The 27307-nt window shown below is 36.2% G+C and overlaps 1 long non-coding RNA gene across 1 annotated transcript; it reads right to left on the bottom strand.

Moving 5' to 3' along the window:
* Nucleotides 1–18101: 18101 nt before the first annotated feature.
* LOC106148318 lies at nucleotides 18102–26332 on the bottom strand. Its single transcript, XR_001233658.1, has 3 exons — nucleotides 26240–26332; nucleotides 22621–22714; nucleotides 18102–18131 (listed from the first exon to the last, which is right to left on the bottom strand). It is a non-coding gene; the product is annotated as an uncharacterized LOC106148318 (long non-coding RNA).
* Nucleotides 26333–27307: the final 975 nt, after the last annotated feature.

The raw sequence follows: 27307 nt of genomic DNA, 5'->3' as shown, positions 1-27307 counted from the left end.
TAGAGCTGGTATTACAGGCATGTGCCATCATGCCCAACCCCAATACAATTCCTCTTATTAGTTTAGCTCTGACACTTAGGTTTAGATCCACTTGAGATTAAGTTTTAAATATGGTATAAGGTAAAGGTTGAAATTCATATATTTGCAAATGAAAATCCAATTGTTCCACCATTTGTTGCAAATACAATCATTTTATTATTGAATTACCTTGAAACCTTTGTCAAAAACCAAGTGGGCATTTATTTTAATTTCTCTTGTCTATAGGTAAATTTAAAGAAAATTGACAGGTTTAAACAACACTGAATATACTATATCTCTTTAATTATAGATGTCTTTAATTTTTAATAGCCTTTTATAGTTTTTAATGAATAGACTTAGTAAATTTTACCATAGGTCTAGTGAATTTTTGTAAGATATATCCTTAAAATATATATACATAAATATATATTAAATTACATATAAAATTGTCCTTGATATATATTTATATGTTATATATAGTTTATATATATTATTTTTAAGATATATTTGTCCTTAGGATAGATAGATATGTAGCTAGATAGACAGACCGACAGATAAATGATAGATAGATAGATATGTAGATAGATAGACACACTGACAGATAAATGATAGATAGATAGATAGATAGATAGATAGATGTGTCAGATCTGGGTGTTGAATCCAGAGAGCACTGAGGTACTCTGCTGGCTCTTTTTATTTTATCTTTTTTTTGTGTGTGTCTCTTTGAGACAGTGTTTCACTATGCAGTTCAGGCTAGGCTTGAGCTCACTTTGTAGCCCAGGCTGGTCTCCAACTTGCAATGATCCTCCTGCCTCAGCCTCCCAAGTGCTGGGATTACAGGCATGTGCCACCATGCCTGGCTGTTTATTTTGTATTGAGTCAGGGTCTAAGTTGCCAGGCTGGCCTCAAACTTGCCATCCTCCTGCCTCAGCCTCCTGGGTAGATGGGCGTACAGCATGTACCACCGTGCCTGGCACTCTGTTATGATTTTGCTGCTGTTGTAATGTTGTAAGTGTTATTTCAAATTTTTAATCTCCAGCTGTTTGCTGCTAGTATGATGATTAATTTTACTAAATCTGATAGTTTTGGAGATTTTTAACATTTTCCATGTACATGCTTATGTTCTCTGTGAATAAATATTGGCTTACTTCTTCCTTTGAAATGTGTGCCTTCTATTTACTTTTCTTGCTTCCTTCTACAATTAGGACCTCCAAAACACTGTTGAAGTGAAGCAAGTAAGCATCCTTTTTTTTTTTTTTTTTTTTTTAACCCAGTTATAAGCGACAGGCATTGAACTTTTCCCCACTAATCCTAGCTATAGGATTTTATGGATGCTCTTTTCAAGAAATAGTTTATGAGTCTTTGATGTCTATTATTCATTTCCACTCCTAGCATTATCATTACCTTATTTCCACATATTATTATTCATTTCCACTCCTAGCATTATCATACCTTATTTCTGCTTGTTATATGCTTAATTACTTCTTTTTCTTGAAGTTCAATCTCAGAATATTTGATTTGTTTTATTTTTCATTAAAAAAAAAGAGAAACAAAGGATATTTACCATTTTAAAGCTATAAATGTCCCTTTGCATACTGTTTTAGCTGGCCTAATAAATTTTCTGTTTTTGGTTTTTTTGAGACTGGGTCTTGCTGTGTAATTCAGACTGACCTTGAACTCTGTATGTAGCTCAGGTTGGCCTCGAAGTCATGGTGATCCTCCTGCCTCAGCCTCCTAAGTGCTGGGATTACAGGCATGCACAACCATACCCGGCTACATTTTCAACATATTGTGTTTTTATTTTTATTCAGTTAAAACATATTCAGTTTATTTTGTGATTTATTCTTTGAGTCATTACAAAATATGTTGGTTAATTTCTAAATATTTAGGGGAGAATTTTTTAAAAAATATTTTCTGTTGGTTTCTAATTTAATTTTGTTGTGCTTTAGAATGTATACTGTGTATTATTCATGCTATAAATCTTACTCAGACTTCCTTTAAGACTCAGAATATAATCTATTGTTGTACATGGTCCATTGACACTTGAAGAGAATGTATATTTTGTTCTTGTTTCATGGAGTTTAAACTGGACATTACATTGTTCACATGTTATATTCTTTATGTCCACTTGTTCTATCATCTATTAAAATGGGACTCTTGAACTGTGATGTAAGTAGGTACTATAATCTTTCAGAGTCACCGTCATACGAATTGTCCACTATTGACCAAAACCTTATTCAGCACATGAATGAATATATAACACAAAATTTCCCATTTTAATAATGTTTGTATATATTGTTCAGTAGCATTAGATATATACCATCACCACTATCTACTTCCAGAACTTTTATCATCCCTAACAGAAACTTAGTACCTACCAAGCCATAACTTTAGAATCTCCCATCTGAGCCCCAATAACTTCTATTCTTATGTCTATGACTTTGCCAATTCTAGGTACCGCTAGTAAGTGGAATATTTGTTCTTTTGTATCTGGCTTATTTCATTTAGCATAGTGTTTTCAAGGTTCATCTGTGTTGTAGCATGTGTTGGAATTTTATTCCTTTTCATAGCCAAATATGATTCTATGATGTGTATGTATCAGTTCAATTTTACCTTTTTATCCTGATAATTTCTACTCTTTATATTACAGTGACACATGCATAATTATGTTTATAGCCACACAGCTCATGACAGCTAAATTTTAGAAACAGCCTATCTATCAACAGGTGAATAAAGAAAATGTTTCATATATATATTTATTTTTCTGCCATCAAGAGGATAAATTTGGGTAATGTGTAGAAAAATGGATGTACTCAGAGATCATATTCTTAAATGAAATAAATCACATATCCAAGTTTACATATTGCATGGTTTTTCTAATATGAGATAGCCAAAGTGTAAATAATCTAAAAAGCAAAGGGAAAGATCTTTTGCACATGAAAAGGGGATATAGAAACAGAGGGAGGAGAGGAAGTAAAAAGAATTAAAATGTGTTATGGGATGTACCAACTCCCTACAATGAATGTAATCATTACGTACTGCAAACATGTGCTAATAATCTTTAGAAAAAATTAAAACACAGATGTCTTTTAAAAATAAAAAGAATCATTTCATCCAAAAGAATCTCCTTCTTTCTTTCTTTCTTTCGAGACAGAATTTCACTATGTAATCCAAGCTAGCCTCAAACTCATGGTGACCCTCTAATTGAGCCTTCTGAGTGCTGGGATTGCAGGCGTGCGCCATCATACCTGACTGTTGTTTTCCTTTTTATTTTTGTTTCTCTCTATGTGATGTAATCCTTTTTCTCTGCTAGATTTTTAGTTTTTTAAAAAATCGCTGTTTTTCTGTAATTGGATTCTATTGTTCTTTGGTGAATTCTTAAATGTCTCCTCGGGGTTATTGAACTTTCTAGATATTTTGATTTATAGTTTTAATCAAATTTGGAAAAATTGTAGTCAATATTTCTAATTTTACTTTTCTTTCTGATCTTTTTGCTTTTTGGGGATTCCACTTGTATCACTTAGGGTTCACTACTAGAACAGATTTATTATAAAATATGTGTGTGTTATACAATATATAAAAGATTTACAAAGTAGGCTTACAATGGCTGCCTATGGGGCCAAGGGTAGAAGAACACAAAAGGGCGGTCTCTGAGCTGCAGAGCTGGAGAATCCAGTCAAAAGTTGAAGGCATCGTGCTTGGTGCAGAGTCCTGTGTGAAGGAAGCCGACAGGTCTGCATCGGAAGGCTGGATTCACCTTCAGAAGCCTGGAGATGGATGTCCAAAGGCAATAGTGAAGACTGGGGCTCTCACAAGAAGCAGAAGTGAAACTTCCTTTCCCTTTTTGTTCACTACAAGCCTATTGGTTGGTGCCATCCACACCCAGGGTGGTCTTCCGTCTTCAGTAAGTCAGTCTTCCAAACACACCCAGAACTGTGCTGGAACCAATCTGCCAGGCATTTTTTATTCAAATTGACACCACAACTAGCTACCACATTTATATATATATATATATATATCTCCCCAAACACAAGAAGTCTCTGTTCATTTTTTCTTTTTGTCTCTGTGTTTCATGTTGTGTTGTTTCTGGGGTTGACATCAGTGTACTAATCTTTTTTTTTTTTTTTGTAGTATCTGATCTGTTGTTAAGTCTCATTTAGTGAATATTTTATTTTACCTGAAGAACTTTTATCTTACTTTTTAATATTTTTCTTTCTTTACATTTATGTTGCTCTGTATCTTTGAGCATACAATGGGAATTCAAGGTAGCTATTTTGGCACATGTGCTAGTTCTATTATCTCTGTCATTTCTCAATCTGGTTTCATTTTCCAGTTTGAATCATATCTATTTCTTCATTTATGATATTTTTAAATTGGTACATGGGTGTGAATTTTACACTGGCTAGTACTGGATTTTGTTGTATTCTTTTAAAGAATATTAGGCTTTGGGGGTGAGGTGGGAAGTTAATTTTTGCTCGTTACTTTTTATCTTTCCTGAGGTTTGTTTTAAAGCTTTTTTCCTGAGCTTTTAGAATAACATTAATTATGGCGCAAATTTAATCTCCTTTCTAAGCAATAACCCTCAAGGTCCCCACAGAATGACTAAGAATTCTACCAGTTTTCCCCATTCTGGATGGAGGAAATTAAAATATGTTGATCCCATCTCATTTCTAGAACTGGCACATTTTACAGCTTCTTAGTAGTTAGTCTCTACTTGGAAGATTTGCTTGTCTATCAGAAAGGAGTTTCACTTATGTAGACACAGCTTGGTATTCGGGAAGAGCTCAAGGGGCCTCCCCTGCAGACTTCTGGACCTCTTTTTTCTGCTTAGCTCTCTCTTTTTCTTGGATCTGCCTTAAAAGTATAAATTACCTTTGTCTACACAAACAGATCTCCATTCCTCAGCTTGAAAAGATGCTAAGTTCCTTTTCTCTGTCCTGTACTTTTGAAACTTCCTCAAGGTAGTGATCTAGGATATTCAAAAGGATGGATTCTCTCAGGCATCTAGTTCTACACTGCTTTTGATTAATGTCTGAAAATTGTTATGGCTTGCCTCATTTTTCTAGTTGTTTATTATGAGGAGGCAGTGTCTTGTAGCAGTTAATCCTTCATAGGTAGAAATAAATTCATCTCCCCCAAATTTTGGTTTCTTTTTTTGAGGGGGTGGTACCAGGAATCAAACTCAGGACCTTGTGCTTGCCAGGCAGGCGCTTGTACCACTAAGCTGTATCACCAGCCTAACCTTCCCCAAATTTTAAAAACATTAAATTGATATGGCACATAAGGTCAGTGAAAATACATAGAAGCAGTGTAAAAGAGGTTACTGAAACATTAGAGGTCAGGTTGTGAAAAACTTTAAAAATAAAGTTGAAGACAGCATCTTTTTGAGAAGGTGGTCCTTCCTCTCTTCCTGTTTCCCCTTGTACACCACTATGCACTTAGTGAAGGTATTCAATAATTACTTTTGAAACTCAAAAATCCATAGCTAACAGTAATTTTAAAGTGACCCAAACACAATGATAATAAAGTCTATAGATTTTTAGGTTTTTCTTTAGTGCATCACATTGCCAGAGTGTTTTGGATCTCTGACTTATCAAGTGTCCATTTGAGATTCTTGATTTGATAAAGGATATGGTGTATTATGCATAAATTATCTTCTCTTAAGGAATAAATCCTTCTTCTATAAGTATAAACTGGGAAACAGCAAAAGAAATTTCCTCCCCCCGTCCTTGAGTTGATGGGAGTGGTGTGGTTTCTGCTATGCTCACACGCTGACAAACTGGACAGGACATTTTTCACATTGTTTCTGGCCATGCAAATTTTTTCTAAACAAATGGGTTCCTGTTTGCCAAGCCTCAGCCAATAACACTGACATTTTCTCAGTCCATGAAACTTACCACATAGATTACATCTGTGCAGTACTCACACAACACAGTCATTGGCCCATGTGCCAGAGATTTTACAGTTGCCTCTAAAGCACACGTTTTCAGTGTTGGTCCCACATGTGAGATACATTTGCAGTTTTTATTTTCTTACACAGATTCAAACACACTCACCTCAAGTAAAAGTATGTAATCCATAAACTAGTTCTTTTGCAGTTAGAAACTCTTGCTTCTTTTCAGACAATCTATCACCAGTTTTTTTTAAAAAGAGCAACATTGCACTATTTGCATTGTTAAGGTATAAAATCAGTCCAAAGGAAAATGTGCTTAGAAATCCTTCACTGATTTTTTTTTTTTAGAACAGCTGGAGGCGAGGCCCACTGTACTAATCAAGTCCAGTTGCTGCTGGTTGAGTTGCATATTCAGGAAATTCATAATTGGATGGTTATATCCCTTGAGTTTCACCTGATGTACTTTTTACAACTCTCAGAATTGTCTTTTTCCTTGTCGTTCAAAACAACCAAAAAAAAAAAAGAAAACCCGACCATTTCAAATAGTGATACTCTAAAATAAACCAAATTGTCTTTAGGATAATGAGCTCTTCTTAAAAATAAGTCACGGATGTGTACATATTAGTGTGTGTGTGTAATTCTCAGACACATTGCAAAAGTATTGAAAACATATAAAAATGGTTTTTCCCTTAAAAATGATGTTCTGGAAAATTCTTATGTTTTGATTTCAGAGAGTGTGGATTTGAGTTCAGTTGCTACCATCTAGACTTCAAGCATTATATTTTAACTTTTGATGTAGATTGTATACATTTCCTTATACAATCTACTCCTTCATTTTCCCTCAAGGCAATATTCAATAATTAAAACAATGCTAGAATTTGTATTCTGAGTGTTTGTCAATCCCTCATTGGTTTTTAACAAGTTCCTCAGTTTTATATCCAAAGATCTGGATAATATATATTCCAAATCAGCCACATTTCTTGAGATCATTAGTTCTTTATTAGGTAGTTTTAGGGAAAATGAAGAAAGAAAAATGCTTCGTGAGCTGAAGTGTTGTGAGATGTGTGTAGCAATACTTCCTTATAATCCTATATTACTCCTGGTTGATTTGCTGGTCTAATAGGAATAAACAGAGGTTCAAGTCATATGCCGGTTAAACAAAAATTAGAATGAAATAGATCTCCTCAAACAGTTAAATGTAGAATTAAAATGACCCAGTAATTTCATTCATCGATACATACCCCCAAATACTGAAAACAGATACTTAAACAAATATTTGATTTTTTTTTTTTTTTTTTTTGGTTTTTCTCCGGTACCGGGAACCGAACTCACGACCTTGCGCTTGCCAGGCAGGCGCTTTTGCCGCTGAGCTAAATCCCCAGCCCCTTAAACAAATATTTGTACACAAATTTTCAGAGCAGCATTATCCACAATAACCCCAAAGTTGGAAATAACCCAAATTCCCAACACTGTAGAAAGGATAAACATACTGTAGCACACAGTCATCCTTTATTATCCATGTGGGGATTCGTCTCAGGGTCCTCCATCTATTTCAAAATCCATGGATAATTCTCATACGTAAAATGATGTAGTATTTGTATAGAATTTACATACATTTCCTGAATAAACAATCTCTAGATTACTTTAAATACCTGATACAATGCCCAAACCTCACTTTGGTTGTGTAAATTCCACGTAGTACGTGGTACATGGCAAATTCTGGTTTTACTTTTGGAGTTTTCTGTATTATTTTAAAATATTTTTTGACCTGCTGCTGATTGAATCTGCAAAGGTGGAACACACAGTTGCAGAGGTGCAGTACACAGTTACAGAGGGCCAACTATATACACACAATGGAATGAAGGACTGATACCTGCTACAACGTAGATGGACCTTGAAAACATGCTAAGTGAAAGAAGCCAGCTGCAAAGAGTCACATATCATTCCATTTCTATGGAAAATGCAGAATAGGTAAATCCACAGAGAATGAAGATAGTTTGGAAGTTGCCAAGTACTGGGGTAAGGGAGTAATGGAGCCTAACTGCTGAATGAGGATGGGATCTTATTAGGGGTGATAATGTTTTGGAGCATGGCAGACGTGGTGATCGCTTAGCAATATGAATGTGCTAGATGCCACTGAACTGTTCATTTATAAATGGTTCATTTTATGTTGTATGACTTTCACTTCTATAACAAAGTAAAAGTTTAAAAATGAGAAAAGAAAAAATAAGAATATATATTTTCTTTAAGGGCCCAGTACTTCTAAGAGGCTACAGTACTCAATATTCCTAGGGAGATGTAGGTAGGAATATTATTTAGCAAAACTTGTAGCTGTCCTTTGCTTTCTCCAAAAAACAATTAGAAATATTAATTCACATATTAAGCACAGTGTCATAAACGCTGATGTCACCACGTGAGTACGACAGGCAGAGACCCTGGGCAGGAGGCTTTCCTTGCACTGCTGTCATCTGAGATATGCCAGGAGCAGGAGCCAATCCTTGATGAACAGATCACAGAAGACCAAGCGACCAGAACATAAACTTGAATAGGAAAGATGCTAGAAGTAACTAAGGTGATGAAAGGGCAAAACAAGGAGACTTTCTGGGTTAAAAAGCAAAAAAAATTTTTTTTTAAAATTTAAAATTCCACTAATAAAGATAATCATTACTGCTGAGATCTAGCCTGGAAACTGGATCAAGAAATATTTCAAAGCTCAGAACGACAATAACCACAGAGCAAATCAGGAGACAGAGAAAGAGGGGCAAGATTTAAGAGAGCTTGGGAATGAATGTGAATGAACACGGGAATGAATAATGATGAGAATTCCAAGAGGGGGAAAATAAAACCCATGATGCATACAAGTGAGAAACTGAAGCAAAAACAAACAAAATGAACCAACCAAACAAGATGACCTGGAGTAGGGGAAGGGTATGAAGCTTCAGGCAGGAATGATAAGAAAAGATTACATATATACAGACATGGCTATTCACATTTTACACATATAAAACTTTTGAAGGGCAAAGAGAGAGATCAAAATCTTATTCCTTCTGTGTAGAAGCTTGTAAGTTACTTAGGAAGGAAGAGAAATCAGGCTGGCACTGCAATTCTCCTTTGCAACACTGGCAGCTGGATGACAGTGGAATACATTTTCAACTTCGATATATCTTTTCTTGTCAGAGTGAAAGAATGGCACTGCATTTAGAGATATGCAATGATTTGGAGTAGTTATGAATTCACGTTATGAATCTGGGAAAAATAATAGGAAAATATTTTATAAAAAAGACAAGGAAATGGGATAGACTAGTGGAAAAGAGAAGCCATAGGGACCAATGAACCCTGATAACCAGCTGAAGACAAGGGGACGACAGCACACTAGACCATGTAATGCACGCACTGAGTAAGACTCCGGGAGTAGAGACGCAGGCTAAAAGGAAAGTCCTAATAATAGTTTTGCATTTTAAGAACTAGTCTACCTCAGCAAAACCGACAACTTTGGTAAAAGAAAAGCCTGAGACAGAAGGAAACAAAAAATACTCTGAAGACTTGGTTTCTTAGAAAGAAGAGGAGGAAATTGCAATAAATGTCTTCTTCAAGCCCAGTGTTATGGGTGGAGAAGCACATTAGAGAAATGAAACTTCTCAGTGGGGGGAAAGATGGTATATCATTTTCTTGTAACAAAAGAGAAGCATCTGATTTCATATGAGAGGTGGAAAAGAGCAGTAATTAATAAAATTTAAAATGACAAGAAATTGCAGAGTGTGGTGATATTAACACAGAACTTGTAATTTAAGTTTAAAAATCTCTAAACCGAGAAAAGAAGGACATTATGGTAATGATAAAAGCTTAATTTATCAATAAAGTGAAAGTTATTGCCTTGTGTGCATAAAAAAGTATAGCACCTAAACAAATTTAAAAGCTATTAATAGGTTTGGGAATGTAGCTCAATTGGTAGAGTACTTGCCGAGTATGTCCAAGATCCTAGGTTCAATCCCAGTACCACATAACAAAATAACATGAAAGAAATTCTTAAAAAATGTAATGATTAAAAGTAATATTTTAGTAAAAATCCTGAATATCAGAATTGGTCAGTTCTAACAGATAGACACATACATATATACATACACACACACATATATATATATATATATACATACTATATATATAAAGAATTAAGTAGTATAGTCATAAAGCTTGTTTTATATGGATACAGATAGTCCTCATTATTTGCCAGTTTGTTCCCTTGCTAAAATTTATTTATAATCATTAATCCAATATTTGAGACACTTTTTATAATTATTAACTCGTATTAATTGTACAGATTAGCGGATTTCTCTGTGACATTTTCATCACATGCATATGTAGTGCTTTGTTTCAGCTTGTTTTCCCTAATACCTTCTCCTCCTCTCATGAGTCCCCTTCCTTCCCAATTTGTCCCCCTTATACTTTCAGGTCAAATTTGAGACACTTTTGCAGTCATTTGAGACACTTAGAGTAGCAAAAAATTTGCACATTCCCAGCTGAGATCAAACAAGGGGACGTCGCCTTCCTGTTTCAGTTCTCCTGCTATAAACAAGTGTCCTTTTTGCATCTATTTGGTGCCATATTTTCTGCATTTTTGTGCTTTTTGTTGCTGATTTTGGTTTAAAATGGTCCCCAAAGCAGTGCCAAAGTACTGCTGAGTGCCCCAGGCCCAAAGAGGCTACAGAATACACGTGTTAGACAAGCTTTGTTCAGGCATAAGCTTTGGAGCTGTTGGTCCTGGAGTCAGTGTTAATGGATTTCTAATTTATATGAAATAAGGTTTCTGCACATAGAAATGCACATAACAATTAGTTGGTGAAAATGTAACCTGAGGTACACAGGAACCTTACCCTGTATTTTCCCTTTAAGCAAAGATTCAGTATTCAGTAACTCAGGGTTGTGCTGACTTTAAAAGACACAACTATCTCAGCAAATGAGAATCAGCTCCACAGAGGTTCAAAGAGAAATATAAGCTCCTTAACCTTGATTGTTTTCTATATTCCATCATGTGTTTTTTCTTAAAGAGTATTTCACTATGATTTCTCATTCTAATAAATTTAGAAATATATGAAATGGGTAGAAAAAAATCTTAGTTATATTAAAATTTAGAAAATACATATTTGGATAACCTCCAAACCCAAAGAACTATTTTAACAACAATCAAACAAAGCAATGAAAAATTTTTAGATTATGCAGAAAGCAATGAAAATGTTTCTTACCAAAGAGTATTGCATATGGTAAGTGCTACATTCATAGGAAAAAACCTTTAATTCTTTTATCATTAAATGATAAAGATGTTAACATATAGAAAGTTCATAATAGGTAACAAAAAATAGAAAAATAACAAAAAATAAAATTAGGAAAAATTAAGAAACATAAAATGGGAAATTAAAACAAAAGATGGTGGGATCTAAAGCTCAAAATATAAAGCTCACAAAAGGAGAAACTATTTTTATTTGGGATCAAGAAAAACAAGAGTACAAATATACAAGATTATGAATGAGAAACAATGTGTAAAAACAGATACCAAAGAAAAGGAAAGAAACAATTCTTTTTGCCTCTGTATAATAAATTTGAAATCCCGATTTTAATGAAATTAGACAAATTTAGATACTAATACCTAGTAAAGAGTGTAAAATAATTCCTGTGATCAAGTAAGTTTTATTCCAATAGTGTAGTCACTCTTGGGAACTCTTAATAACATAACTTTTTCCACTTAACATTTTACAATTGTAATTATTAGCACATGTTACTTAAATGAAATAATGAGTTTCTTTGGGACATTTTTAGAAATAAATATTACTTATATTGATCGTATCCACCCTCTATATCACCCACACCCCTTCCCCAGTCCTAATGATCCCCCTGTACTTTAATGTTGTCTTTTCTCTCCTAGATTCCGCATATAAGAAAAAACATGTGCTATTTAATCTTATGGTTTATTTTCCTTAACCTCATGATCTCTAGTTCCATCCATTTTTCTGCAGATGAACTGGTTTTGTTCTTCTTTATGTCTGAATAATACTCCACTGTGTATATATACCACATTTTCTTTAGTCATTCATCTACTGATGGGCATCTAGGCTGATTTGTAGCTTGGCTACTGTGCCAGGATAAATATGTGAATGCAGGTATCTCTGTTGCATGCTGACTTTGATTTCTTTGGGTATATACTGAGGAGTAGTAGTGCTGCGTTATGATCAGTTCTATTTTTAGTTTTTTGAGGAAACCCCATAACTGATTTTCCACAGTGGCTGTACTAATTTATATCACTGCCAACAGTGCAGAATGATTCCTTTTCCACTGCATCAGCATCAGCATCAGCATTTTTTTGTCTTAATGATAGTCATTTGGGTTGGGGTGAAATGGAATCTCAGTGCAGTTTTGATTTTCATTTCTCTGATGGCTAAAGATAACCACATAATTATAATTCTTCTTAATTTGGAATCATGTCAAATTTATAGAACAAAATGGGAAGCATATGAAGTACTTGCATGCACCCTTCACTCAATAACACTATTCAAGTTTTGCCAATTCTCCCAGTGATGTCATTTGTATATAACACTATTCAAGTTTTGCCAATCTTCCCAGTAATGTCATTAATAGGAAAAGAATACAATCTATGATGTGTTGCACCTATTTTTGGAGTAGTTGCCCAGCTTTTTCTTGACTTTCATCATTTTAGCATTTTAAAAGATCCCAGACCACTTGATGGAATCCTCCAATTTGGGCATGTCCAAGGTGCCTTCCCAGTGACATTAAGATGACATACCTTTGGTAGAAACTGTGCAGAAACAATATGTGATACTGCATTTCCTTGGGTGGAACGAGGTGTTGATTTGCCCTATGGCTGGGAAGATTTCTCCTTTACTTAAAGTGATACTTGATGGCTTTCTCCACTCTTGAGTTTCCCTTTTCCCGCTGTAATTAATAACTATTTTTATAGAATGATACTTTAATACTAGTAAATATCTTGTTCACTGACCCACCTTCACTTACTTGTTTCTTATGATTTTTTTTTTCTTGCCCACAGTAACTATTTGTTGGTGGTTGTTAAATAGAGATTTGCGATTCTCTAATTTTTCATGACTTTGGTGGTTGGTATTTTATTATTTGGAAGAAATTTCTGGTTTATTTATTTATATCAGTACAGACTAAGGGATTCTTATTTTTTCAATGGGTTACAATCTTTCCTTATTATTATTTATTTTGATGATTAAATTATCTCATATTTTGGCTATTGAGTGCCTCTCAAGTTTTGTTTCTATGTCATTTTAGTAGATACCTATCTTTCTGTGTTTATATCTTCATTTTTTGTCACAAATGTTCCAGACTTATCCTTTACTTTCCCTGTTCTGGCCTTGAAGTCAGATATCTCTCTAAGGATACTTTGTTCACTGTAAAAGAAAATGTATTTAGAAACAAAGATGTGGTTTGTAGTAAGCTTATGGCTGTAAGGTATTAGCCCCTCAGGCTAAGTACACACCATATCAATTTCACCAGAATGATTGTTTTTTTTTTTTTTTTAAAAAGACAGACAGACAATACAAAAATGTCTGAAAAGATATGGAGAAACTGGAGCTCTCAGAAATGCAATGATGCAATCACTTCATAAAACCATTTGAAGAGAATTCAACCTTCTTCAAAGCTGAACAATTAGTAATTATATGACCCCAAAACTCCATTCCTAGGTACATATCCAAAAGAGCTAAATACATGTCCACACAAAAACTTGCGTGTGTGTGTTCATAGCAGCATTCTTCATAATAGCCAAAACCCAATTTTCCGTGAATTTAAAAGTGCATATACTATGATATATCCACAAAAAAGAATGTGACTTGGCATTACAAAGCAATGAACCATGGATATATTCTACATCTTGGAAGAACTGCTGTAGTGGGTGGAATGGTAGCCCCCCCCAATATTATCCATGCCTTAATTTCTGGAGCCTGTTTGTGAATGTTGCTTTGTTTGGAAAAATTGTAATTGCAAATGTAATTTTGTTAAGGATTTTTAAATGAAGAAATTAGTCTCGACTATCAGAGTGGGTCTTAAATCCAGTGGTTAGAATCCTTACATGAAGAAAACATAAAGAGGTTTGAAAGACAGTGGAGGAAAAGACAAAGGTACACATAGGAAAAGGCCATGTGGTCTTGATAGGAGAGATTGGAGTGATCCAGCCCTAAGCCAAGAATGCTGAAGATTGTAGGCAGCCTGAAGGGGCAAGGAAAGATTCCCCCAAAAGGCTCCCCCAGGGGCACCCTTACTAACTGCCTGGTTTTGGACTCTGGCTTCCAGAGTTGTGACACAATCAATTTCTGTTGTTTTAAACCACCCAATTTGTGTAATTTGTTGTGATTGCCTCAGAAAACTAATATAACCTCAAAAAGCCTGAGTTGAGAAAATAAAGCTAAACTGGACACCAAGTACCACATGCTAGATTCCATTTATATAAAATATTTAGAAATGGCTAATCTATAGTCAGAAAGTAGACCAGTCATTGCCAGAGCCTGAAATAGGTACGTATATTATTCTTCAATAAAGCTATCAAAACAATTAAAAACCAAACCAGACATGGTGACACATGTCTATAATCCTAGCACTCTGGGAGGCTGAGGCAGAAGGATAGCAAGTGTGAGCCTAACATGGGCAATTTAGCAACATTGCAAGACACTGTCTCAAAAAAGAAAAACAAAAACAAACAAACGAAAAACCACAAAAATGTGCTGGGGATATAGCTCAGTGTGAAGACCTGAGTTCAGTCTTCAGTACTGCAACTAAATAGATGAATATTTTGAAAAATCAAAAAGTATAGAAATAAATTTGACAGGGGAGACAGGTTTGGTGGCACATGCCTGTAATCCCAGATCTTGAGAGGCTGAGATGAAAGATTGCAGGTTTGAGGCCTGGCTGCTCTATATAGCAAGTTCAAGACCAGCCTGGATTGCAAAGTAGGATCCTGTCTCAAAAATAAAATAAAATAAAATTCTAAAGTGATAAGAAATGTAAAGAATTTATTAAAAAAACTTTAAAATATTTCTTATGGGTATGGAAATCATCTTAACTAAATAGTCCTTAAGTCATTCTTCTCTATATAAATACAAACACACATATTTATATGAAGAAAATTTTTAGGAGAAGACAAAATATTTCTTATAATACAGTTTAGTCTTAGACATTAATATAGAAATGGCAAATGATTAAATAGAGAAATATAAAAAATATAAAAAGCAAAGACAAATAATCAATAAATGTATTTTTAAGTGTATAAACTGATGCATGATGAAAGAATGCAAATTAAAGCACCATGGAGTATCATTTTCCATTGCATCAAAGTGGGAAAACTGCAGCATAATAATACCTATTGTTGCTGGGAATAAGATTTGAGAAGAATCATCTTATACATCTTGTACGGAAACTGTGGACTAAAATCACCTCATATAAAGGGCAATCTTGTAATGTGCATTAATATAATAGATATGCACACATTTTGCCTATTTTTAGATATTAATTTGGCTGAAATTAGGGAATGTATGTTGTATGTACAGGATGCTTTTTATTTTTACATTTTAATTAATTTTAAACTTAATGTTTGGGATACATAATGAATGCTTTCATCATGAGGAGTTGGTACATGTACATATTACATCTTAATCTTTTTTTACTTCTCCCTCCCTTTCTCTCTAGCTTCTCCCCCTCCATTCCTAGCTTCTTTTTCCACCCGCAAAAGCTCTACCTTCTTGTTCCTATTATCTGTCTTTACTTTGCTCTTTACATTATTTGTACTTTGGGCTTCTCATATAAGAGATATCACGTGATATTTAACATTTTGTGTCTGCTTTATTTCACTTCCCATTAGGTATCAAGGAAGGGTAATTATTTTACAGCATTGTCCACAGAGGTGGCAAATTAGAGAAAGAAAGCGCATGTGCATCAGTGAAGCACATGAATGAACAAGTCATGTTATGTCCATAACTGTGGAAAGGTTGTCCAATCATTTAAATGGTTACGAGGTGGGAGTTACAAATATACCATTTGATTTAAAAATTCTGCTAGGTATTGCTGCATGTAAAAACCAAGTTCCAGAGAAGTGTGGAAAGAAAAAGGTTATTTACTGTATTTACACATACATGTGCATTAATGTACAGGTGTGTGCACACACATATCTGTGTCTATTGTATCTTTCCATTCTCTCTCTCTCTCTCTCTCTCTCTCTCTCTCTCTCTCTCTCTCTCGTGGTGCTGGGGGATCAAACCCAGGGCCTTGTGTATGCAAGGCAAGAATTCTACCACTGAGCCACAGCCCCAGCCCCATCTTTCTACCATTTTCTTTTGTAATTAATAAGAAACCTATGGGATGCTTCTGGAGAACAGGATGAATACCCCACTCCCCAACTAATTTTTCTCCTGTGGGTTTTATATCCTTTGATGATTTTTGCCTAAATCTATTCTAGTATCAGGTTAAAAATGAATCTTTTTATTTAAACTATACTCAAATATACTGGAAATACATTGAGTCATTTTTAAATTTATGTTTTTGTTGCATAGCCAGTCTTAAGCATGAATGATCTACATAATGGCTTCCTTTCTCTTCAACTTGGTTTGTGTAGACTAAAAATAAAGAGGCTTACTTCATGCTTGCTCATTTTCTCCATGACCAAGCTGAATACTGTTGACATCTCTGGTTTTCTCTTAGGCTATCTGAAACTGCCAGAAAAAAATTAGTTAATGAGACGAGTAAATTACACTTTTGATTTTGGCATCTGCATCAGTAGTATTGATTAGTGGAATTTATCAGAATAAAATTATTAATCTAGTCTCTATTTTTCTGCTCTTGACAGTTGTTTTTTGAAGTTTCTGCCAAAGGCTGGCCTCAGTGATATTACCCACAAGTTGACTTATCTGAGTATGACATTAAAAATCTCTTTCCATAAAATAAATTAGAAGATTTCACAATACTACATTTTTTACTGTCTGGTTTTTGATGTTAAATTCTTAGATTCTTTGAAAATAAACTAGACCCTTTTGAATACAAGTGATTAACACAACATAAATTCATCTCAGTTCAAACTGCATTGTCTAAAATGATTTTTCAAGAAAATCACCATGAGTTGGTAAAGCTTGTGTTTAGCATGCACAAAATTGTATGTGTAATCCCAGCTCCCCTGCAAAAGAAAAACCACCATATACATGAAAGAACTTTAAAGTTTATTGTTTTTTAAAAACTTTATTTTAAAGAGAAAAAAAGGGCAAAAACAAAACAACAAAAATGATACAGAATTTCAAAGCAAGGTGATAGGAAATGAATAATGGTTGTTATAATACATATTGTTATTGTCAAAGTAGTTGCTCAAATTACCAGATATAGGTATGCAAGACTGACCAAACAATTAAGCATTAATTTTTCCTTTCAATAAACCAATATAAAGTTTATTGTTATATTAAAGGTTATTGTTATATTAAAGATTCACGGAAAAAATTAAGCAAGTTAAATTTGTGCTTGGAATGAGAAGAATAGAACCTAAATTCTGTGCTACTCTATTTCAGAGTTACTTGAAGTAACGTCAAAACTCTACACAGTGTTAACTTTTTAGTATTTTACCAACGAAAACATGTAATTAAAAAGGAAAATTCTAGGGGCAAGTATAGAACAATGGTAGAAAATTTGCCTAGCATGGGCAAGCCTTGGGGTCAATCCCCAGAAACACACACACACACACACACACGCACACACACACAAAGGTAAAAATTTTAATCAGAAGGTATCATGTAACAATGTATGGAGAGGCATTAGGTTAATAGCTATTTTAACATCATGAAAAGTTTTTCAGTTTTTCTCCACTTTGAAGTGAAGGTACTTTAGGGTCATAATTATATAAAGCAAATGTTTCATATACCAAATTATAGCAAATAAAATAAGGAACTCAACCTCAGAAATTTGAGTTTTGGTTCTAGCTCAACTGTGTGGTAATCTTGAGCCATGGATTGCTGGATGGTAAAAAGTTATTTTAATTACAGAAGATAATTGTACTCTCTTTTCCTTTTTTTTGCGTTTGTTTTGTTTTCTGAGACAGGATCTTGCTATGTAGTTCAGGCTGATCTTGAACTCACTGTGTAGCCCAGACTGGCCTCAAATTCATGGTGATACTCTTGCCTTAGCCTCCCAAGTGCCAGGATTACAGATGTGCAGCTTTCTTTTTCTGTTTAAAATTCAATACTGTTAGGTCAGTGATACTTCCAGTGGCATCATATAATTCATTCATTCACTCAAAAATGTTCATTAGAAACACTTATATGCCAAATAGTGTTTTAGGCACAGAAAATAGAGATTAAGTACCTTCTCAAACATGGAATTGCCGCGCCAAGCAGAAACACCGAAACAACACCCAGGATTTGGAGGCAGATTTATCTGTGTTGATGGGCTCTGGTCAGGATCACTCCCCAAATATCAGACCCTGATCTCTGGTGGTCTAGGTCTTATATTGGATAAGCAAGCAGGAAGTAGAGAGGCCGAATGGCTTGTCAGTTGGGGATTGGCTTATACAATGTGCATCATAGTGGCCAGCTATGCATCAGAGTGACCAGCTCTTTCTAAGAGACAGGAGCAACCAGATCTGCAACATGAACTATTACTTAGACAACTAACAAACTGAAGTATACTGACTTGGAGGAGGCATAATCTGCTACACAAGTACAGATATCTCTTGCTCTCAGGCATTTAAAAAACTTGTGACCTCAAATGAGCTGTATTCATCCAAACAATTAGTGCTCTTTTCCTCATTCTTCTGCTGATACTGCTCTGGTCACCAGTGACCTCCATTCAGCCAAATCTAATCTCGGATCCCAGTTTTCATTAACTGGACTCGCCCACAGCATTTGAACCAGTTTCTTCCCTCCTCGGAGCACTTTTTCTTCTTAGTTACTGGGACATGGTTCCACTACCTTAATGGCCACTTCTTAAAATCCTTGTTTATTTTTCCCACTCTTTCTGATTTCCAAATGTTGCAGGGCTCCAAAACTCACTTTTGGACACCTGTTAATCTTTTTACTCCCTGAGTGATTTAGGTTTTGACTGTCATTATGATTCCCAAATTCACATCTCAACTCCCCTTCTTCCTTGGACCCTGGAATCATATATTCTGCTTAGAATACATTCCAAACACCAGTCTCTCCTTTGCTCACTCAGAGACTGGTATTTGCATCAGGAGACCTATCAGAGAGCGTGTTTTGGACCAACATCTGTGATAGTTGAAGATCAGGGAATCAAGCTTGAGATACAAAGTTAATGTTGATGTGATTACAACAGGGTCTGAGCTGACCTTCAGACTTGCCCCAGTTGTAACAAGCGAATTATAGCACAGGATGGACCAGTTGTTGGACGTAGGCTGCCTTCAGCAAGGAAAACTTTGGTGCAGGCAGTGCTCTCCTTCTAGGAGTGAGTTCTGGAGAGGACTCAGCTGTGAGCCCTCAGCAGATAAATTCACAGTAGCTGAGGAAGAGGACCTCATCCTAAAGGGGGATGAGGATGGCACATACTGCTCCCACTACACGCTGTACACCATTGTATTCCCCACTCACCGCTGTTCTTTTCTTACTTATCTTTATTTTTTTGCAAAATATATACTATGTGTTTTTGCTTATCATTATTATTATTATTATTATTATTGGTACTGTGGGTGGAACTCAGGACCCCGTGCTTGCCAGGCAGGTGCTGTGCCACTGAGCTAAATCCCAGACCCATTTTTGTTTGTTTATTTACTTGTTATTCTCTAGTATAACACCATGAGAGCACAAACTTTTTCTCCTTCATTTTCTTTCTTTTTTTTGTCTTTTTTTGAGACAGGGTCTCTCTCTGCAGTTCAGGCTGGCCTTGAGCTCACTTTGCAGCCCAGGCTGGTCTCGAACTTGCAATGATCCTCCTTCTTCAGCCTCCCAAGTGCTGGGATTACAGGCATGTGCCACCATGCCCGGCATTTCCTTCATTTTCAAATTCTATTTTTCTAGTATGTAGAAACCGTGCATGAAACATAGTAGGTATTCAGTAAATATTATTTGATGATTAAGTAGATATATCACTTGTTTACTAAATACTAGGATCTATTTCATGTTCATGGAATAAAAAGGTAATAATAACAAGACAAACTCCATCCCTACCCACAGGGAGTTTACAATGAAGTAGAAATTATTTACACATATAGCACACATGGGTAAAATATGTGTGTATATATATGTATATATATAATATTTTAAAAGCATAATTAGAGCCAAACTATGTTATCTAATATTTTACTAATCTATCTAGATTCAGCACATCTGCAAGTGTATTACACAAAACTTTTACTGAGTGACAACACCAAAAGATTGTACAAACAGTGGAGACTTTAGTTATTTATCATGCCTGCTAATTTTGGGAAAGAAAATTTATGTTACTGGGACACATGCCTTTTGCCCAGTATAGGATTAAAGACTAAGGGACTGAATAAGACCAAGACTAATCAAAAAATTTTTTACTTAACTGGGATTTTTATTAATCCACATCCTCTTCTCTAAAATGTAAGAAAGCAAGGCTACAATTATATCTAAATAGATAAGGGATAAAATGTTTTGTGATGAATGGATAATTTGTAGTTACTTTACACATACAAATATAACTTTTCCATTACTTTAGTTTCAGTGGCAGCTGAATGTAATAAGGAAAAGGAAATAACACTTCAGCCTTTATGTCATTACTGTAGAATCACAGACTCATTTTTTAAAAAGCAGGCAATCTCTCTAACAGTGATGTTTTCTGTTTTCTATAACATATTTTATTTCCTTTCCAAGCCACCTAAATAATTTTGCATTACAGAGCTTCAGCAAGATTAATGACTGTTTCCCTTTTGTCTATTTTATCAAAAATGTGAAAGCCTTTCAGTCTGTTTTTTCTCTGTGGTGGTGAACATGGTAATGAACATTTCAGTTCTTGGTTTATCATAAACAAGATATTTGGCATTTCTACAATAACTTCCATGGGAAATATCAAATTGCTATTATTTGTGAATTTGCCAATCTCTTTGCTTCTTGCCCATTGCTGTTAGAATGCATGCTCAGTAAGCTGGATGCACTTGAGGCAACGTTCTGCTATTCTGTATGTCACTTCATCCTCCTGGTAAAGTAAGCCTTGAGACTATCCAAGCCCATCAGAATTTCTACCTTAAAAATTAAAACAAAAAAGTTATTTTTTTCAACTTTTTTTTTCACATTTATAAATAAAACCACTGGGTTCCACTGTTTTCCACACAGTTTGATGTAGTCCTCTGTTGTTATGGTTTGTATCTAGATGTCCTCCCAAACTCTCACATGTGCATAGGTGGGGATTTTGGACTTGTCTGGATCTAGGGTTTCTGTTACTAGGATTCAGGTTGTGTGGTACAGTATTAGTCCACTGATTGGCATTAGCATAGGTTTGAATGTGGATAATGGGAAGGCCCACCCTCGGTGTGGGTATCACCACCCAAAAGGTTTGTAACCTAGGTGGGATAAAAGGGAAAGGGAGGCTTGCGGCTGCTGCTTCTGATGTTGCTTGCTGCCTCTGCCTGCACATGATGAAATGTTTTTCTCTTCAGTGCCCCTCTGCCATGTTTCTCTGCCTTGGAACGAGCTGACTATGGACTGAAACCTCTACAAACTGTGAGCTAAAATAAACCTTCTCTCTTGTAACTTGTGGGTTTCAAGTATTTTGTCTCAGCAATGAGAAAAGTAACTAAGACATCTATTAAAATAAATTTTAGGTTCTCAATGAAAGCAATTTAATTTGTGGAGATGTCACCTGTATTATTGAATATCTTTTTGAAAAGAATAGATGACTACTAGTCCAGGGGTTTAGTGTGCATATATTGTTTGATTATATCATTGTTGTGATGACTGATGATTAGATAGCAAGGTCCTTACAGCAAATTTCCTGGGGCACAGTAAATATTAAAAACTCACAAACTGTCCCTGTCTATAATTAACAAGTCTTCCCCTTATAATTAGAAATGATGCTGTACTCAAGTACCTCTAAACACAGAAAGACTGCTGCTGTCCCCTCCATTTTAGAGCCAGCAGTATTTAATAGAATGGAACAGCCGTAGATGGTTATGTTACAGAATTTTGAAAGGAAGGTGATCTCTTACCATGAACTCAAATGAACTGATGTGGAACCATTTAAATACTGGGTGTATGTGGCAGAAGCAACTCTGACTTGCCTGATACTTCACATACCATTGCTTCACACATTAACTCTGTTTATCTCTCAGAGCCTTATCCTTTATCTGCTTTCTTTGATCTTACCAGGACCCATGTTTTAGTCTTCCTTATTTTGTATTCTTTCCTTCCTTTCCTTATCCCAGGGTGTGCACATGAACTAACCAGAAAGTATACTCAAGCACATATTTTACAATATCTAATATTTGCTCTATGAACATTTCATTTTTCTGCTAATATATTGAAAAGCAGGAGAATAAGGAATAAAATTCTTAAAATTTTCTTGTTTTAAAAGCTTTTCAGATACATGTAGATCCTGATATTTTTGCTGAGTTGAAGTTGAAAAAAGATTATTTATTCTAGGTTTGGTTACAATAATTTATTAAGAATAAAGCCCTGTACATGGTAGATGTAAAATAGCTGATTGTTGGGTGACTCTTCAATATACAAGTATTGAATTCTTACCAGGGAACTTAATAGGTGTTCTTGTAGAATGCCGCATGCTCTGACCCAGAGAGATTTTCATTCCAAAGGGTGCTGCTGATCTGTTTCTGCTCATCTGTGCATCAGGATCACAAGAGTAAGGATCAGGTAGAGAGTGCCTGGATGAGATCTGTCTGCATATTAATATCTAGAAGTGTTCTTTAATCAGAGATCTAAGAACATTGAACAGCACATGTTGAGAGGGACATACACTTCACCTTCTGTGCACCTCTGTTCAGTCAACCCCAGAGCAAAGCCTGTGTAAGGATAATGTACATGTGATTCCCCTCGGCTGCTGTGGAAACAGGGGTTCTGGGTCACCATGGCTGAGGCAGTGCTCGCCATACTGCATTTCCAACAAGTTTCTCTCCAGTGATGCTGCTAGCTGGTCTGTGGATTGCACTGACAGTAATAGGTCTGAAAATAATAGGGTTTTGTAACCAAACTTCTGTTATCACTCTTCAGTTACTTCTCATTTAGGAACTTTTGTTATCACTCTTCAGTTTCTTCTTATTAAGGTACCATTGATAAGCCTCAGCTGGTGGGGGTCTGGTCTGTATTCTGTCTTGTCATCTGTCCCTAAGGTGTTGGAGTTTGCTGCCGGACTTTGTTACTGAAAACACAGAGTCATTTCTATTAACTTGTTAGCTGGGAGCAGCTGCTGTGTTGCTAGTTTGTGCCCCATTTGGATGCTGGTTCTACGAATTGCATTCTCTGAAGCTTTTGTTTTACTGTGGAAGAATTATTTTTTGCTTTATGTGTGAGCTGTACGACACTATATTACTTCCTGTGCAGTATCAGTGGTGGTTTTGGACAGTTCTCACAAATAATGTGTATCATGTTTTTCACTGAACTCTTACCAAAACTCTGATGCACATAGTTTTAATATTGTAATTTCCATCTTGTGGATGAGAAAGCTAAGATTCAGAGAAGTTCAGTAACTCCTACAAGATCACAAAGGTAATAAAGGGCAAAAATGGATTTCACACCCCTATTGTGATTCCAAATCCTGTGTTTTCTATCACCTTGCTGTGAATAGATTATGATAGAAGGGAAATGGCCTTTCCCTCTTATGGGGGGGGTCTTTGTAGATTTTTGTACATTCATGAATTTATTTATTTTTCTTGTGTTGCTCTTTGGCCCTTTATCACACCTCCTTCCATCTCTAAAGAGTTAGCATGAAGAGCAATTTGACGATATTGATATCTGCTGACTTATTTCAGAAAGACTATATTTTTGTCTTTAAGGTAAAGTGAGATGATGTTATTTGGGATTAGTGCCACTGTAGACATAATTAGTTAGCATAGGGTCTTACTAGAGTAGATTGGTCTCCTAATCTAATATGACTGCTGTCCTTAAAGAAAATGGAAGATGGTTATATTAGAACAGAGACACAGGGGACACAACTGTGTGACAACAGGAATTGGAGTGGTGGCAGATTCAAGCCAAGTAACACCAAGGATGAATGCCATTATTGGACTAGGAAGAGGCAAAAAAGTATTCTACCTAGAGTCTCAGAGGAGCGTGGTCTTACCAATACCTACATTTTAGGTTTCTATCTTGCAGAACTGTAGGAGAATAAATTTCTCTTGTGTTAAGCCACCAATTTGTGCTGCTTTGTTATGGAAACTCCAGAAAACTGACACAGATCCATCATGAAAATGAGAAAGTGACACCTCTCAGGAAGATATAACCTGGATCTACACTGCAAACCTTGGTGGGTGGAAGGTAGCCTGGCTGTCCATCTCCTCTTGACTCTTTGGCCAAGTACACACATACACAACAAACTGCACAATCATGTCCAATGGGCCCATAGGCAGAACCTAGGACCCAAATATCTGAATGTTCCCTTTTCTTCTCTTTCCCTTATCTTTTTTGTCACTTCCCCAAAGAGCTCCTGCTTCCCCTTTCTTCTTAGGTAGGCACAAACTTTGGCTGTGTCATATCCTGTTATGGTTCCCGTGATGCACATTAGATCTGCATGGACTGAGTCTACAAAGCCTGCTATCAGGACGAGAATTGCTGTGACCTAAGATAGAGAGACAGATAAAGACAGGCAGGTTAAGCTAAGCCTTGGCTTCACTGTTTACACTAACCTTCTATTGCTATATAAGGAATTGCCCCCCAAACTTAGCAACTTAAAACATTTCTAATCTCCCACAGCTTCTGACGGTTGGGAACCCAGGAGGAACTTGGCTGCTAAGAGCCTCTCCTGAGGTTGCTGTCAAACTGCTGCCCAGGACCATTGTTTCTGAAGACATGACTGAGTCTGGAGGATTCATTTTGTAGCTCTCACACACACACACACACACACACACACACACACACACACACACACACACAGCTGTTGGCAGGGTGCTTCAGCTCCTCAGCAGCTTTTTACAGGGCTGCTCATAACATGGTTTCCACCACGTCGAGTGATTGGCAGAAGTGAGACAGTGATCAAGACAGAAGGTGCAATCTTTTATAAAGTAATCTTAGATGCAATTCATTATTACTTCTATAAATCCTAGTGGTCAACCAGATCAACCTTAGTACACTGTGGGAGGACTCCACAGGAGTGTAAATTCCTAGATATGAGGATTTAGGGAGTCGCCTTGTAGACTGTCTATTGCATTGTTCTACTAGTGTTTCTTAATAGGAACTGAACTGACATTTGGGCAGCACTTTTCTTTGTTGGGTAAGACTGTCTTAGGCATTGATAGATATATATATATATATTTTGGTTTTGATTTTTTTCCAGTACTGGGAGTTGAACTCATGACCTTGCACTTGCCAGGCAGGCGCTGTGCTGCTGAGCTAAATCCCCAGCCCCTTGATAGATATTTTAATGTTCCTGAATTTCACCTACTAAATGCCATTACTACTTTAATCACTATGGAAATCAAAGTGACCCCAAATAACTTGCTTTATCTAGCATATCAGTCAGGATAAGCCAGATTTTGAGCATTAACCTGAATAAAAAATATCAGATTGTTGTTTTCAAAAATATTAAAACTGTGGCACTATTACCTCTCAGGGGCTTTGAATTAACTGAGCAATGGACAGTCCTATGAATGGAGAGCTGTAGAGTAATGAGGAAGTGTATTCTTTGTTCCACTTCTACCTTTTGTTTGCTAACAACCTGGAGAAAGTTATGAAACTAATTGAATCTGTGTGTATTAGTCAACTTTTCTGTTGTTGGACCAAATACCTGTGCTCAAAATATAAACAAGGAGAGGTTTATTTATCCCCTGGTTTCAGAGGATACAGTCCATGGTCTGCTGGTCCAAGGCAGAAACAACATGGTGGGAAGTCATTGCAGAGTAAAGTTGCTTAGTTCATGGGTGCTGGGACACAGAACTTGGAAACAGTGCCAGAGAGGAAGATATGAGAGACCAGGTATGGAACTCAAATTTATTACTCTAGACTCACCTAGATAAACTCAGAAGTGTACTTTACTAATCCACTGACTAGATCCCAAGCCTGTCCATTTGATAATCCACCTTAATCCTCACTGTGAATGGGAGGTAATATTACTTACCTCACAGGATTTGCAAATAGAAAGGTTACATAAATAAGGCAGAAAAACAAGACACCTTTGAACCACATGTAGGCTTACTCTTTCCGGAGAAACTCAAGTATTCCAGACCTTGGAGGCATAAGCTTTCCAACAGAAGGGCCTTGGAACAGGCTGGTGTTCTGGGTCCAGAAATGGGCCAGAATTCCCTTAAACAAGAGACAATCAGTGTAAGGCCTGGCTTGTACCTTCACAGAGGCCAGAGTTTTCCTAACTGCAAGGTGAATACTGAACTTTGTTTGGGGAACATCTATGTATGCCTTCTATCTTGTTGCCCACCCCCCCATCACTGGCCAAAGTTTGAGTGTCTTGAGACTATTATTTCCTCCCATTTCTTCTCTGTTCTAGATCCTTTTCCTTCAACCCAAGCTCCCATTGCCATCCTCCTTCTGAGTGTCTCCATTTTTTTACAGAAATGCCCCTGTCCTACACCTTTCTCTGAACTTGTTCTGCGTATCCCTGATGGCTGGTATGCTCCTGAGCTTGGTGATCTTTTACAGCTTTCTCAAATTATTTTTCCATCAAAACTTCAGGTAAGAGTTGGGTGTGGTGGCGCACACCTGTAATCCCAGCACTCGGGAGGCAGAGGCAGGAATAGCACCATAAGTTCAGGGCCCGCTTGCACTAATAACAAACCCTGTCTCAAAACAAAAACAAAACAGCAAAGCAAAACAAAACACTTCAGGTAAAACTTTCTGCCCACAAATATCTACCTTCTTCATGTGTATGGGCTGGAAAGTATAGCTAGAGAAAACCATTTGACTTTCCAGAAGGGTGTACTATGCTCTAAACTCACTCTCCTATCACCTATCAACACTGTCTGCAGCTCTGTTTCATCTCTCACCATTAACCTCTCTCCTGGCAGCCTCCACAACATGTACCACAGGCTTTCCCTCCACTGATCTCAAGCCATCTACTTCTTCCATTTGCACTGCAGTCTCATTCTTACCTTCAGGTGACCTTGGCTACAGCTTCACAAGAAAATAGAAGACCCAGATGAGAGTACATACAGTTTCCTGTCAGCCCAGTCTCTATTCTTGTGCTACCTTCCTCCAGGATTAGCTTCTCCCCTGTGCCTTTGCACTCATCACTTTGGGTCTCCTCAGGAAC

The sequence above is a fragment of the Chinchilla lanigera genome, unplaced genomic scaffold, assembly GCF_000276665.1.
Source record: "Chinchilla lanigera isolate Chin_1 unplaced genomic scaffold, ChiLan1.0 scaffold00019, whole genome shotgun sequence".
Classification (NCBI taxonomy): Eukaryota; Metazoa; Chordata; class Mammalia; order Rodentia; family Chinchillidae; genus Chinchilla; species Chinchilla lanigera.
The sequence above is the reverse complement of the archived record's forward strand: the minus strand, read 5'-3'. Positions and strand labels throughout refer to the sequence as shown.